This window comes from Physeter macrocephalus, chromosome 5 (genome assembly GCF_002837175.3).
Source record: "Physeter macrocephalus isolate SW-GA chromosome 5, ASM283717v5, whole genome shotgun sequence".
Lineage (NCBI taxonomy): Eukaryota > Metazoa > Chordata > Mammalia > Artiodactyla > Physeteridae > Physeter > Physeter macrocephalus.
Window position 1 is genome coordinate 92,150,662 of NC_041218.1, and position 14,317 is coordinate 92,164,978.

At 47.3% G+C, this 14,317-nt stretch overlaps 1 long non-coding RNA gene across 1 annotated transcript in view; it reads right to left on the minus strand.

The window, feature by feature from the left end:
• Positions 1 to 13,250: 13,250 nt before the first annotated feature.
• Positions 13,251 to 14,317, minus strand: part of LOC129392143 (uncharacterized) — a 140,438-nt gene continuing 139,371 nt past the window's right edge. The window contains exon 4 of the long non-coding RNA XR_008617454.1: positions 13,251 to 13,417. This is a non-coding gene — a long non-coding RNA (uncharacterized lncRNA). The remainder of the gene's footprint in view (positions 13,418 to 14,317) is intronic.

Consider the following 14,317-nt stretch of genomic DNA (forward strand, 5'->3'; position numbering starts at 1 on the left):
AAATAGTGTTTTTTTTAAATACTTTGCTCAGATTTTATCATTTTTATCTGCAGGAAGTTTTGCCCAGCAAATTCAATTCACCGTTACAGAAGCCAGATCCCTATCAGCTACTTTAAAGGGGTTTTGGGCAGTTTTTGACTTTACTGTATGCTCAATATTAAAGTAGTAACAACGAATTTAATGAATTAACTTTGATTCCAGTATCAATCCCATAGTCATCAGATGTAGGGAGGGGTCCTATGAGGTGAAATCCATAGTTGGCTTATCCTATCTATTCATGACAACTTGGTGAACTCCCCACACTCAGAGCTCTTGTTGAGAGGGATGATTACAAAGTAGAAAAGTGGTTTGTGTGAATGAATGAAATAAGAATAAGTTCATACTCATAAATCTTCTAAGATAGCAGAGATGGCATTGGGAAAATAATATTCTGAAAGATCTAAACCTAAACATTCAGAAAAATTATCCCTAATACTATATAAGACTCATCTGTAAAGGCAGGGGCCCCAAGCAAAGAGAAGGTGGAGGGTTGTCTCACAGGTAAGTAGGAAAGCTAGGGTAGGTGGAAGCTCACATAGCTCTGATCACCACTGCCACTTTGGGGCCACATCTAGTAAGTGGATCAACTTGGAATAGGCACACAGAGATGGATCAGGTCACCAAAGTGGCATGAAGACCAAGCATGTCTCTCTCTCATTCAAAGACCCTAGGGTTTTCTAGACCTTGTGCCATAGGCAAGAAACTCTTTTCTTTCTGCCCAGCACCAGTCAGCAAGATGCAAACTTGCCTCCCCCGCTCCTACCTTCTTTCTTTCAGCCCAAAGAGCAACAGAAGGAGGGAAGAGCAGGGAAACATTAGGAGAACCACCAGCCTGTGTCTTTTTGATTTTCAGTTTTTATCCCGACTAGCCTCTAGGTAAGAGCAAACTGCTAACGAGAAACTTAGAAAACACAGGTTAGCGGACTGAAATTCCATTCAGACACTCTTAACCAGGTGTGCTTCAGGCACAATAGCTCAGAGGCCTGTACGCAGTTGCAAAGATTATGGGGGGGAGGGGTCACCGAGCTCTTCAGTTTTGCCAGGCTCCCCCCTGGCAAATGGGTCTTTCTTGGCTGAATCACAACCTGACCAACACAAAGCATCTGACTGTCCCCTCAGTATCTTGACCAAACGGCATTTAATATGTACCACATGCACTTGGGCCTCTCCTGAGGACATGTTAGAAGAGGCCAAGTTCACCCTGGCCCTGATGGTCTGCAGCTTGAAATCTGTGGAGCATCCTCATGTCTGGGGTGAGAACACCAGCCCGTGAATGGAGAAGGGCAAAGGACCTGGACATTCTGAGGCCTAATCTCATTCCCATGCAGTGGTAGTTTGGAATAAATCAAATTCCCTAGATGTGACTAATTGGAATTCTCCCGCCGTGGTTTTCTTTTCTAGGAGGCTGGGTCTGAATCTCAACTATCACACTGACATCTTGCAATGATTGTGTACTCCAAAAATGCTCTATTTAAATTTTGGGGGCTGCTGGAAACTTCAGCCAGTGGTTGTTTGGAAACTCAGAAAAAACCCAGCAGAAGCAGAAATTTATCTTACTAAAAGTTAAGTAACAAATGACTAATTGCTTCATTTCACACTTTTGGTTAAACATTTATATTAGAGCTATTTTTTGCAATGATATTACTGAGTGTTCTAATACAGCTTATTTTGTTAGTGGACTTACGTGCACATGTTACTTCATTGACGTTAATATTTTGTGCCTCACATTTGCTTCAGTCCCTGAGATATTCTAGGATAATTAATTGACCAAAAAATAAATTGGTCTAACTAGTTGGTTCACACAATAAATACCAAGTGAACTATATGCTTGAATTTCCCATCTTCCAGCTGGTAACTTTTATATCATGGTGTTTACAAAGCTTCAGTTCACTGATTTATCAGCTTCTGGCATTCATTCCACCCATAGGCCCTGGGACATTGTTCTGAACAAAGTCCTTGCTCTCAGGGACATATGACCAATGATACATGAGTAAACAAGCAAATTATAAAAGAAAAATTCAAATAATGATAAATGTTTCAGGGAAAATGAAGTCAAGTGATGCAGTCCAGAGTTGGTTCAGGAACAGGCCAATTCAGGAATTCAGCCACGTGAAGACCTGAGGGAGCAGCATTCCAGATGAGTGAACAGGAATGCATGTGGCTGAACCAAGCCTCCAGTGGAGGTCTAGTGGCCTCATTTCATTCATTTGTTCATTCACTCATTCATTCAACCAAAGAGAGCAACCAGAGGCCCCAGTCCCTGTGCTCGAGTCTGACTTAGCTCTGTGAAAAATTTGGCAAGTCGCTCTTTTTTAACTCTCAGTCTTTAGCCACAAAATGCCTGGGGGTCACACCCACTTCTCCATCTATGATTCTTCTAGCTCCTCGATGGGAAATCTCTCTATAAGGAGGGCTTGCTTCATTCAGCTGCCATGCATCTCTCTCTGTGCTTTCCAAGAAGGTCTCTGTTTACACACGTCAACGCCAGGCACTTGGTCGTTTTCAGGGTCACTCACTAGACCCTCAGCCAAACTCTCCATTTAACTTTCTTATTTTTTCCCCGTAAATCAATTACTGACAGTTCCATTTACTTTGCCACAGGTGATGGTAAAATGCTGGGAATAGAAGGGATTAAAAGCACAGACCCACAGAATTGGGTGAGGAGTTGGTGCCGTCCCTCATGAGACATGCAGCTTCTGTGGCCGAGGCCCTTAACGATGCTGGACAGGGAAGGATCTGGAAGGTACTGAGACTCTCAGAACCCTCAGCCTAATTCTTTTCCAAGTGTTTCTAGCCACGCAATAGTCTTCGGTTGCTCACTGTCTGGACTACGTTTCTGAAAAGTTTGCAAATAGAGCACCAACCCCTTTCAGATAACTCCTGGGGAGAGTCAAGATTTGTTCTTTAGCAAGCACGGGATGTGAGATTTCTTCCTTTGTCTTGACTGTGTGGCTTTTGAATGTTGCTTCTCTGGAGAACTTGATAGAAGGAGAGGCATTTATTTGCCAGGGTCACCTTAGATGCAAGCAGGCCCTGGCCTTTCAAATCCCTCTGTATTCCGTACACTTCATTCCATCACCACCACGTGAGTCCGTCATCACTTCTCGCCTGGACGACGGCACTAGAGTCAAAACTCAGCTCCCTTCATTCAACTCATTCTCTACTCAGGAGCCAGAGCCTCCTCTCTTCAAAATGCATGCCTGACTTTGCCCTGACCATGCTTAGAACCTTACAACGGCTCTCCTTTGCTCTGTGATAAAGATAAAATGGAAAAGCTCCTACCTGCTCTCGCCCTCCCCACCTCTCTGCTCTCTTTTCCAGACCTGTTTCCTTGCTGTGCCATCCCGGGCAATTACTCAACGTCTCTGAGCCATAGTTCCTTCATCAGTAAAATGGGGAGAAGAGTCCCTATCAGCAAAGGAGATCATGTGTGCAAAAGCTCGGGACATGTATGGAAGGCAGGAGGCAAAGAGGAAATCAGAAAATGGGACCATGGTACCATTTCCTTCAGCCTCCTTCTCTGGCTCTGTGTGCTTTCTCATCTCAGCACAGATTGAGAGATAAGCAACCATTCCTTTGGTGGCCCAGGACCCAGCTCCTGTGGACCAGCTCTGCCCACACATTCGGACCCCACTAGGCAAATCCCCAGGGCCTCAGGGTTTCCAAAGTGGGGAGGAGGCACAGGCTGGAAAAAGGGTGGAGGAGTGAGTGCCAGGCTGGGGGCTGGTTATATCAGCCCGCTGCCGCCAGCCTTGCTCCCCTGGGCCTCCTTCCTCCAGGTTGTCGTGAGGGCCCCTTAAGCACAGTCCTGGCCTTGAGGCTAAGCGATCATGTTGGTATCGCAGAGTCATTTATTATTTCCTGCCATGTCAAAGAGCCCTGGAATGTTGATTAACTGCCAGGCAGCCGAGGCTTTGTTTCAAGGATGGCAGAGTCTGAGCACTTATCCAGGACAGGCTCTCTGGTCCTGGGGTGGGGCAAGCTTCCTCCGGCATCCTGCAGCCTCCCAGTTACTCCTTGTTTCTGCTTTTAGCTTATTTCTTAGGTTGGACGCAATCCATCTCTCTAGCTTAAAATAGCAATGGCTGGCCAGCGCCCTTGTGAGGCCTGACCTGCCAAAGGACAGGTGGTAGGGACCTTGGGGAAGATGGCAATCACAGCTACAGTGCTGTGTAAACGCTGACCAGGATGCTTGGGCACCAGCCGCAGAATTTCACCAGGACCCCTCCCAGCCCAGCGCATTACGGGCCAGCTCCTCTGCTTGCCTTAAAAAAAAAAATTCGGGCTTCCCTGGTGGCGCAGTGGCTGAGAGTCCGCCTGCCGATGCAAGGGACACGGGTTCGGGCTCCGGTCCGGGAAGATCCCACGTGCCGCGGAGCGGCTGGGCCCGTGAGCCATGGCCGCTGAGCCTGCGCGTCCAGAGCAACGGGAGAGGCCACAACAGTGAGAGGCCCGCGTACCGCAAAAAAAAAAAAAAAAAAAAAAAAAAAATTCGTGCACTTTCTACTGGCCAGACACTATGCTAAGCACTTTGTGCAAAATAACTCAATCTTTACCCCAAATCTCAAGTCGAAACCACGATGGCTCTCACCTTACAGATGATGAAAGAACGACTGAAAGATTAAAGCATCTACCCAAGGTCATTTAACGAGTAAATGTCAGGGTCCAACTCCAGAGCCCATACTTCGAATTTAGCCACCACGCTACGTGGTCTTCAGAGGCCTTTAGTATCTACACTTTCTGACCACGTGAACCAAACCAGGTAATAAATTTAAAGCACTCGAAACAGTCCCAGTGGGGCCTGGCGTAGAGTAAGCACTCAGTGAATGCCCTTCCCTTCACGTAGAGGCACCCTGGAGGGATGAGAAGAGCAGGCTCTTAGATGGGCCGCCAGCTCTGCCACTAGATATGGGGCCTCAGCAAGCTGCGTGAAATTGATTTTGCTTCAATTTCTTCACTTGGGACCTAGGACTAATGATGACACTTATGTCCTAGGGTCGTTGTGAGTATTAAAGGAGTTAATATTTGTCAAGCACTTAGGACAGAGCCTAGAACTTACCAGATGTTGCCTCTGCTAAAATACACATAGGTGCACGTGCATCTGTATGCACTAAGGTGGGCGCGGACCTCGTGTCCTTGAAGGCGTGGATTTCAATTCCTGGTTCTGTTTTACTGTCTGGGTCACTGTGAATAAACTACCTCTCCTGTCTAAGCCTTAGTTTCCTTACCTGTGAAACAGAACCAAAACCCCTGGCTCCAGAGCTACTTGAGAATGACATGTGAGGAGGTGTACAGGAAAGCACAGAATTAGACACACGTTAGGCGCTTAATGTCATTTTTCTCTTTTCCCGGGCAGGTCTCTATTTTGTCACAAACATGTAAGCTAGTTTCTGCCCTCAGATCTTTCTACTGTCTCGCCTGCAACGCTCTATGGTTTCCCGTTCCCCCCGCCAGCCCTCCGTTCTGTCACCTTGGGAACGCGTTCAGCTCTTTCGGTAACACTCTGAAGGCCTTGGAAATTCTTGGAGATGTCTAGTTACAGCAGTTCTGAATTTCTAATGGGCCAAAGGGGACCGCAGGTCAGTTGGCAATTTCCCAGGCCTTTCCACAGAGAGGAAGACAGAGTGTACGTGTGTGTGAGTGTGTGTGTGCACACGCGCGTGTCTCTTCCAGACCAGTGCGGGCCCTGCTCTGCTCTGCCCACTCTGGACATTCGAATTCCAAACGCGGTTGTCAGTGGGATGGACCCACGTGGTTCCATCTAGTGCCAGTCTCTCCCTTGGTATTGTCTGTAGGAACGATTCTACTTAAACATGAATAATAAAAACATCTAAGGGATTAAGTAAAGAGAGCTGCTATTTCTTTGCTACCTGCCCCGACTGCCATTGTGCTATGCACTCCTTGTTCAGGAACCACTTCTTCTTACCCTCTAATCATGTTTCGCAATAGGTTCCTCTATCTACCAACCCCATTTAACCCATTTACCCATTGAGCCTTCAGGCTGAGACAGTTTAAGGGAGAAAGGCTCCCAAACCTGGATGAGCATCAGAATCTTCTGGAATACTTCTAAAAAAAACAATCAGGGTGTGTTACCATTCCAGACCGAGAGCCAGGCAGGGGTCTAGGCAGCTAGGATGTAGATTGGAGACCAGCGTTCAAATGCCAGCCCGGCACCTCGGTGTGGCCTTGGGCAGGTCACGGCCCTCTCTGCCTCATGGTCTCCTCACCTGGGCAGTGGAGATCATTGTACCTGCCTTGCCGTGTCCCTGCAGCATTGCGAGGATGAAAGGAGACCGGGAGGTCCAAGCACGGGTCACGAATATGGGGTGTTTCCAGCTCCCCTAGCCATTTGTGTGACCCCCAGCCTGGCACTCTGTCTGCTGCATTTTATGGTTGTTCGTGGCACTGGTGGAGAAGCGATGAGCAGAATTTTCCTACAATCTATTCCAACTAAGTTCAATGACTCCAGGTAGCTCTCTAACCATGAAGACCTGTAGAACCATCCTGTTTGGGTACAGTAACACATTTGGGGAAAACAGGCACCTCTGCCTGAAAACCGAATTTCACCTTTGTTCAGGTCTTGATTAGGCATAGAGGTTTCATTCTCAGAAATTAGCCCCTAAAAGATAGGGATTTCACGTCAAGCACGAATATTTGCTTGACTAGGTTTTCTAGTGCAACACCTCTCTTCGTCCCTTCCTTCCAGGCTTTATTTCTTGACTATGCTTCTCTCACCTTCTTTTTAAACAATTGGTCCTTTTACAGCCCAGGCTTTCACGTAAAGCTCCTGCAAATCCTGTTTGGAACTAAATTGGATTTAAGGAATGTGTAGCAGTCGTGTCTCCCAAACTCTGCTGCTTGGAGTGAAACAGGATCTTAATTCATAAGAGACACCGAACAGGGCTCTCTGGGTTTACCCCAACGCGCTCTGTGGCTGCTCCTACTCCCCCATCAAGCTGATCCCCCAAAGGATGGGATTCTTCAGGGATTACGGTACAGATACTGAGCATGGGGGTCCTGCTGCTACACGTGGCACCTGTCACTTTCCCCCTCACCTGCTTACACTCAGTGCGCTGACATCTCCACTGCTGATGACGCCAGAAGCGGCCTTTTGAGGCTTCCCCTCCAAGCTGGTGTCCGCCCCTATCCATGCCAAGGCTGCACCTGCCCAGGGTAAGGATGCTGACAGCTGCCTGGCCCTGGGCTGTTGCTGCTTTTTGTAACCTCGGAATGTTTGAGCGAGGAGCTAGTTTAGTTTATACCTGCCTTTTTACTCCCTCACCTTAGGGCTCGTGCACAAGTCCCTGTGTGCTAGGTCGCAAGACATCCGAGTGACAGGCACTATGCCGTTTCTAAAATCCCACCAGGACCACCCCAAGCCCCACCCCCAATCCTGGTCCACTGCAACTGAACCCAGTAGGTGTCCTCCACTTTCTCACTCTTTCCTAGGAAAGAGCGAGTCTTTCCTAGGAGGTTCCTGTCCTTCGGGTACGTAGAGCCACGGTGGGCCCATCCCACAAATCAGCCAGGCATTCCCAGACTTAAATCCTAATGGTAAGAGGGGCGCTAGCTAGCTTAAGTTCGGACTCCAGATACAAAGCAATGAACAAACAGTTGATACATTAACGAACAAAAGGGGAGGAAGGAACAGGGAAGGAAAAGAAAAATGGAAGAAGAGAGTAAAAAGAAAAAAGTAGGTGGTTTTGGAAAGCAGATCTTAATCCAAATTCTAAACTCTCTCTCATTCAACCATGGTGGAGTGCGGAGGGGGGAGGAAGACGTTAGGGGGAATCCCACCACTTCAGCCAAGCACCAATAGCTAAGTGTACAAAAACATAAGCAGATCAGAGGGCTAACGCTCCCTAAGGCTGAGGAAGGCATTTGCTCACTCCTGCCTCTCGGGACATTAGAGAATGCCTGGGAATGCAGATTAAGATCTGATCCCTTGTCAGTTGATCGCTCCAGTAAGAGAGCCCTGATGCTTGGGATTTCACCAAAACATCAAACTACAATGATCTTTTTTAAGCTTAATTTCAGGTATGCTGCTTCAGAGATGTATAACTTCCTGGAATAAGGACTCCAGTCAAGCAGTACATTTGAGATGCTCGAGCCTCTTTAACACTGCCTTGTAGCTCAGCAGCCCTAAATTAGCACAGCACCCCACATCCAAAGCCTGCAAAGGGCCAGAGGAAGAATATGAACCAATGGGTCCCTCTTTCTCAGTCTTGATGCTGAGTTACCGAGTACAGAGAGGACCGGGGAACAAGCCCACAGGTTCCTTAGCTCCTTTGACCTGCTGCTTCACTTTGCAAGATCTAAGGCTTTTGGAGGTGCAGCTGGGTCAAGTATCAGGGAGCTCTCCAGCACGGCCCACTCTGCGCATGCGGCGCCGTCAGCGTAGGAGAACAAAGTGAACGTGAACGTGAAGAGAGAATATGAGCCTGCCAAGGGGCGGCTTAACTGTCTGGATCCGGCCTGGCTGCAGCCCGGGGGACGCGTGGGCTGCAGGCCCCACCTCGCCTCTGCCCCATCTGCCCTTTCCTTGCTCTGGCTTTGTATTAGCCCAGCTTGCTGTGGGCCCTTGCATGCCTCCCCACCTCTTCCCTCAAGGACAGGGGAAGCTCCACCTGAGAACGGATACAGTGATCCAGTCTCAGGCGGCATTTGATAGTTGTTTGATGAATGAACAAATAATGAATGAATAAATGAGCAAAAAACTGAGTCTAAGTGGATCTGGAGAGGCTCGTGGAAATATCCAGCATGGCGCCCCTCCCCGCAGGCAGGTGCAGCTCAGGCCAGCGACACCTAAGGAGCGAGCGTGGACCACATTTCAGCCCCACTCTGTTCGGTCAGACACCCTTCTCGTCTCTCCATGAACCTCTTTCTTCTCTTCACCAAATGGCACAAACATCCACCTTGCCACGCAAGGCAGGAATCGGGCATTCATTCCGACCCTCTCCTCCCCCCGTCTTCCGTTTCCAAACAAATGGTGACCACCATGCTGGTTCCCCTCTGGAAATCCATCACCGCGGGTCACTGTCCCTAACTCTACTGCCACAGGTCATTACCATCTCTCCCCAGACCGACCACCACAATCACTTCCAAAGCCAGCTCCCTGCTGCCATGTGTAGCCAACCCCACTCTGTCTCCCACTCTCTCCATGGCCAGAGGTGTCCTGAAGAGCACTTGATGGGATCACATCATCCTACCGCTTAAAATCCTCCTGTGGCTGGCCTTTCACCTTAGGCAAGTTCAAATGCATTCGTCTGACATAGAAGGCTGCTTATGCTCCTTCCCCCACTAGGTCCTGCAACTGCAGCCTCACCTCCCACCACATCCACGCAAGTTCCCTGAGAACACTGACCCTTTCGCAATCTCTCCAGCGCACCAGGCTCCCTCTCACCCCCAGGGCTTCGCCCGGGCTATCCTCTCTGCCTAACACGCCCTCTTCCCTTTGCACCATCCAACTGCTTCTCCATCCAGCCTTATGGGAATCTCTCTTCTTTCTGGAAAACTGTCTTGTCCTTCCTCCCTTCCCCTGCGAGCTGAGTTAGGTGTCCTTTGTTCATACGCATTCTCTACACCCCTTAACACGTCTGCGCGCCTCTCCTGATCGCATTTCTGACACGTGCTCTCACTGTTCGTTTTCTTGTCTGTTGCCATCACCACCCCTGCAGCCCCATTGCCCAGCACAGCCCAGCCTCTGCCTATTGCAGGGTCTGCAAGCGCTAATTGCAATGAAGTAAAGTTGCAATGAAATGAAACCTTCCCAGGTTGCTACTGCCTGACTTCAGTCCACTTAATCCATTCTCATGTGTGAGCAATGACCATGGCAACATGCTAGGCCCGCTTCATTGCTTATGTCTGAATGTCGTTTGCCTCGTTTTGCTTTCTCCATGGTTTATAAGCTTTTAAGATAGAGCGAACCCTATCTTCCAGTTCCAAATGATTTCTCAACCAAATTCTGTTTGAGTTCTTTGTCAGACCCTAGACAAAACCAAAGGAAATTAAGCCCATTCATGGGGTTGCATTTCGTAGGCAAATAAACCTATTTCATAGGCAAATAAACCTTGTCCAGCTCTCTTCTCCCAAGGGCATGACCTCAATGCATTTTTCAAATAAGCTACTTTCAAAATCTCTCTCCTGCCACCATTTACTTCACTCGAATCTAACTGAAAGTGGAACGGACCAGGACTGAGTGAAATATATGTGTTCATCTCATATAGGTAGGAACCTTGGGTAGAGATCGTGGGACCCCTCTATTCACACCCCCTTATTCCCTGTCCTTATTCACCTGACTCACATTTGGTTTTTGTTTAATTGTGCGTCAGGCGCTCTCCTGCAGGTATAAATCAGAGTTCGCTGTAACGGCAGTGGTGGCCAGTACTTGCATGATGTCTGCAGGTTACAGGGCACTTCCACGTGGAGCATCTCATTTAACTCTCATGTGCCTAAGAAGCAGGCACTATTATTGCCCTGACTGTTTTCTAGGTGAGGGCATCAGATGTCTCAATTTTAAACCTCATCTGCCCTCTTCCTCCGGTCACTGCCTCATCAAGCAGCTCTGCACAGGGACTGCTGGGCTTCACTCAGGTACAAATGGGGCAGCATTTGGCCTTGGGCCTGCACTCCTGCTTCCTGCCCTAGCTGTCTCTGACACCCCAGATGGGGAACCGGCGGCATCTACCGGGAGCTCGTATATTGTGAAACAGGAACGGAGAGGCATCGGTCCTCCTGTGGGCTCACCAGTCCGTGGCGGGTAGGCCAACAGATAAGCGCTCGTCTCAGTCACCGGAGACCTGTTTCCTAGGGCTCCTCCCAGGGCCCACGGGCCCAGCGCCTACAGCGGTGACCAAGTCAACAGCGTATCCTTGTGTTGTCTCCTCCCTCTTTCCCGTTTCACTTTCCATCCATCACTTCTACTCCTTGGGGTTTCTTCCCCAAGAAACTACCTGTACACAAGCCTTTATACCTCCAGCTCTGCTTCTAAGGAACCTGGACTAAAATCCCGAAATTAGATGAGTCGCCAAGTATCCCAGAGTTCATGTGGAAGGCTGTAATTTATTTATTTCTTTGGATTCCCAAACCCCACATGTCCTCCTCCTTCTCTTCCTCGCACTGAGAGGACTAATGTAGAAACAGAGTCTTGGACATAGAAACAACCAGCTACAGAAGAGAGGTGTCAAGTCCAAAGTAGAAGCACATGACTTTGGAGCAGAGAAATGTGACTGAGTGGGGCGGGTGTGTGGGGTTAAGAAGAAGCGCTTCACAGGATGGGTACCCTGGAGGCCTCTCCTAATCACCCTCTCTATACTCAGGGCCATCTCGTGTTTTCTCTGCCAGCAGATTCATTTCTTCTCAGCACTTATCACAGTGTGTAAGTAAATATTTATTTCTATTTGTTTATGGGCTCTCTCTCCCAAGAGGGCAGGCACCACATCTGCTGTGTTCACCACAATATCCCCAGTGCCTAGCACAGGGCCCAGGACATAACTGGCAATCAATACACTGGCAAACTAAAAAAAAATGAGACAGAGAAAATCAGACAGAGAAAGACAAAGATCATATGATATCACTTATATGTGGCATCTAAAAAAATGATACAAATGAACTTATTTACAGAACAGAAATAGACTCAAAGAGAGCTCAAGAGGGAGGGGGTATGGGGATATAGGTATACTTATAGCTGATTTACTCTGTTGTACAACAGAAACTAACACAACACTGTAAAACAATTATACTCCAATAAAGATTAAAAGTAAAAAAAAAAATAAAATAAAGAAAACAAAGTCGCGGTTACCAAAGGGGAAAAGAGGGCGGGGAGAGGGATAAATTAGGAGTCTGGGGTTAACGGATACACAGCTACCATACATAAAATAGATAAATAATGAAGACTTACTGTCCAGCACAGGAAACTACATTCAACATATATACATAACTGAATCACTTTGCTGTACACCTGAATCACTGTAAATCAACTATACTTCAATTAAAAAATCAATCACAATTGGTGAACAAATCAATAAATTTGTTCCTGAATAAATGAACGTATGGTATTATGGGCAAGGTGAACAGCATAGAGAAAGGCATGGAAGAGTAGGTGAATACAGCCTGTTCAAAGAATGCCTGCGGTTGTCTATACAGGGTGTATTTGTTTGAAGAGTGGGGAGGCCAGGAGTGGTCATGGAAAATATTTCTTACAGTAACACTGAGACCATGTAAGTACCCTGGCCACATTCTATGTGTTGGAAGATGACATTGCCTCTGCCTAAGTTATTATATAACTTGGGTTTTCAAATGTCTGCTATCACCTGCAGTAAGTGGCTTTCTTCCCCACTGGGCAGTTGGCATAGGTGTTGGCAGGACCTGATCTTGTTTGCAGGTATGGGGCACTGTGTGCCAAGTGGGCCTTGGATTATCTGCTGCTGTTGTCACCTGTTGTATTTTGTGCAGTTGGGTATTGGCAGAGGCTTTCCTAAGACTCACCCACTGGCCTACCTCCGAGTATCTGTTTTGGGGTCTTACTGCCCTTCATCCTCTGCCTTGCCTTTCTCACCTGAACCCTTACAGCCCTTAACACCAGCCTTTGGATCCTTAAAAATTATGCAAGGAGGTATAGGATACCTTCTTATTCATTTATTCACACACATATTAACGGCGTGCTGGTGGAGAGACACCATGCCAGGTACACATCTCTCCTGGCTGAACTCGTGATTCTACGCTCTCTGCACTGTCCAAACGCCCTGTTCATTCTCTGATGGTTGAGATTCAGCATTGCATTCTCTCAGCCCTGGTCCGCTGCAGTGGGCTCACCACGCCTCAGTTCCTTTCCTGTGGAGTGTCTGTACTTAAGGACCTTGCTACAAAAATATCAGACGATGGAAGAACTGTTTCCCTGCTGTCCTGACCTCAGCACAACTTAAGCAAAAATTAAAATATTCCAGCTATTCAGCAACCCTCAGCCAGTTTCCCTCCTCCCTGGTGAAAGCCCGGTTAGACGCGGGTGGCCACGTGTTCCTTCCTGGCTCCTTGAGAGCTAAGTTTATTCCCTCCCTGTACAGACATTTCAGGAACCATGAAACTCACCTTTAGCACTGTTTATTTTTAGTGTCTCTGCATGTATATTTAGAAGAGAGGCTCTGACAGGCCTCTGAGAGCAGCAGTCCTGAAATTTTTGCTGGAGCACTCGGAGATCACGAGAAAGAAAAATAAGTCATGCGTGTAACTCCCCGTTTATTTCCTGGAACTGGTGACACCGCACAGGCACGTGTACCGAGAGAGACAGGAGCAGCGGTCTGGACTCACCATCAGTTGCTCAGACCTGGCCATTCACCCAGCCTCCCAGGTGGCACACTTCTGTTGCTTCACTGAGGGGATCCTAGGACAAAGGAAGTTGAAATCGTGAGGGCCAAGAGAGGTAAAACCACTAAGAACTGCAGTAAAATCACTCCCAACCTGCAACTTGCCACATTTTCTTCTTCTTTTCTTTTCAGTCACTACAAAATATGTTCCTGTGTACTTTACAAATTTTTAAAGTATTATATGCCTGCAGTAGAAAATTCAAAAGGAAGAATTTGGGACTTCCCTGGCAGACCAGTTGTTAGGACTCCCCGCTTTCACTGCTGAGGGCGCGGGTTCAATCCCTGGTCGGAGAACTAAGATCCTACAAGCTGCACAGCGTGGCCAAGAAAAAAAAAAAAAAAAAAAAAAAGAAAGCTGTAGAAAAAAAGAAAAAGAAAAGAAAGGAAGAATTTGTAACACTGCAGGGGGCACAGGCTCGATCCCTGGTCAGGGAACTAAGATCTACAAGCTGCACAGCGTGGCCAAGAAAAAAAAAAAAAAAAAAAAAAAAGAAAGCTGTAGAAAAAAAGAAAAAGAAAAGAAAGGAAGAATTTGTAACATATATCCTAGAGAAAGGGTTAACAGTTCTGATGTTTTTAAAAAAAATCCTCTTAGACATTGAGGGGCAAAAAACCAAAAACTTGAGCAAACGACGTGAACAAACAATTCACAAAACATATGTGTATATTCCTTTAAACATATTAAAAGATGTCCAAACTCTCATTATTAGGGACATGTAACTTAAAATGCTATGGTATATTTCACAAATGGCATCCCGTTTCTCACTTACCCAACTGATGAAAATTTAAAAAGCATGAAACAAAATCTGTTGGGAAACACGTTCTTATACATTGGTGGCAGCAAATTGGTACAACCTGAATGGAAGGAGATTTGGCAAGATCGAACAAAACTACATATACACTTGCATTTGACCCAG